Source organism: Ovis aries, chromosome 17, assembly GCF_016772045.2.
Source record: "Ovis aries strain OAR_USU_Benz2616 breed Rambouillet chromosome 17, ARS-UI_Ramb_v3.0, whole genome shotgun sequence".
NCBI classification, from domain to species: Eukaryota; Metazoa; Chordata; class Mammalia; order Artiodactyla; family Bovidae; genus Ovis; species Ovis aries.
In genome coordinates, this window is record NC_056070.1 from 39,453,151 (window position 1) to 39,455,481 (window position 2,331).

The window sequence follows — 2,331 nt, forward strand, 5'->3', positions numbered from 1 at the left end:
TCCTCGACCAGGGATTGAACCCATGCCCCTGCTTTAGAACCATGAGTCTTAACCCCTGGACTGCCAGTGAAGTCCCTAGAAGTTCATTAGCTGATATTTTCTCATGCAAATAAATTTTAAGAAATAAATAATAAGAGAATGCTGACTTGATATATACATAACTACATTATTTCCTCTGGGAAACATCCAGTCTAATCAATAGCCAGGAGTTTTGAGGAGAAATACAAATACTTATTGGGAGTCAGGGTTGGAAACAATGATAAAGAGCTTTTGAAGGTGAAAACTTCTACTGCATTTTATTATCTTTCTCAAGTTTAATCTCTTTGTGACCCAGAGACTAAAAACATCAAGCACCTAGAAAAGCTTGTTTCTCCATCCCATTCCTGTGACTGATACAATCTCAGGAGGTGGCGATTTCACTGAAATGTGTTTACTAGACATGATTCCATTATATCTGAGTTCACAGATACTTTAAGACTAGAGAGAGTAATATTTTCAAAGTTTTTCTTATGACACATGTAAATGTTACTCTTGATAATGTATTCTGACTTTTTTAAATCACTAAAAATAAACCAACCTGAAATTTTACATCCGCTAAAATCGTATTTCAAAATGGCATACTGAGTCATAAAATCTATTTAAGTTTTAAGTTCTGCCTTAAAAATCCTATAACTCTTAAAATATAATTCAATAAAATTTCAATACAATACAAAATTTAGCTCTTTCTTCAAATGTTATTGTAAAATAAAACTGATTTTTTAAAGGGCTGGAAAGCAAATACAAAGTGTCTTGTGATCCCATTAAAAGCTTTCACTTTCCTTTTTGGTAGAGAATTCATGCATGAGATTATTGGACATATACTTAATGCCCTCGTGTCATTGTTTTTGACATTTAAATTTCATACCCCTTACATATAAATGGTAGTTTAAAGAAAAATTGGCATATAAAAGCAATTTATAAGTGGCATTAAAATGCAATTTTGAAATATGTAAAAATGCAGTTTGCACAGAAAAGAAGTTAATATTTTGCTTATATAACACTGGTTGAGAAATGTCATGAAATAAACTTGTTTTGTATTTCTATACTTACATTTTGTTTTCATGAGTGATGCTATTAGACAAATTCAGCACATAAATGCCGGGGAATGGTTTTAGAGTGTGTGTACTTGCATATCAAATTCATTACAGTGGGAACAGCAGCATGTTTGCAAACAATGGGCATAGAATGTCTGAATGTTGAGGCATGTTAACATAAATGTGAGTGAAAACAAGTAGCTGAAGCCCAAAGCAACTTCAGAATACAAAGAAAACAATTTTTAAAAGGATTGGAAAATCGAATGGTTCTTGAAACTGTGGACACACTTGTGCTACCTGGTGACTAAAAGAACAAGGATTGTTCTAAAACTCAGAATAAATAATGGTAGCCTGCCATCTAGAGGCAATCAGGTCATTTTGAACAGTTTGATGTATTTGGAGCTATTCTGACAGGTCCACAGGCATGGAAAGCTTCCCTGCAATTCATCTTCTACAATTTAAAAAGGGAGAATGTGGAGGGGAAGATTAGCAGATGTAAATTATTATATCTAGAATGAATAAACAACAAGATCCTACTGAATAGCACAGGGAACAATATTCAAAATCCTGTGAAAAGACATAATGGAAAAGAATATGAAAAAAATGTGTGTATATATATATATATACACATATATGTATATATATATATACATGTACATATAACTGAATCACTTTGCTGTACAGCAGAAACTAATACAACATTGTAAATCAACTATACTTCAATGAAATAAATTAAAAATAAATAAAAATAAACCATAAGCAAAAAAAGTTAAAAATTAAAAAATAAGAAGGGAGAGTTTTTTTATTCTGAAGTAAGATGAAAAATCTTTGGTTAGCTGTCAGGAAGAAAATCATATTCCAATATATGGCAAGTATGGAAAGAAAGCTGTTTCAGGCTAATTTTATGGTGTAGTTTTCTGTTTCAAGCAAAAGAAAAATATCCAGAATCAGACATTCATGTGGGATGGAGTTTCTAGACCTACTTGATCTTGTTAAAGTTGAACAAGCCTGGAGAAGAGCTATAATGATGATCAGGCTTATTCTGCACTTTTATTTTAAATGAAAACAAGACTTTTTTTTTCCCTGAGTTATCTCTGAAGAAGCACTCTCAAAATGATTTTAAGATATAATTCTACAAGATGAAATAATCTTTATACTACCAAAATATCACATTTTTAGTTCAAATTTCTAGAGAAAAATAAGGAACATCCCCATTTTTCACTCTGATGTATCCTGTGTTTTGTTTGAAATTGTCTCA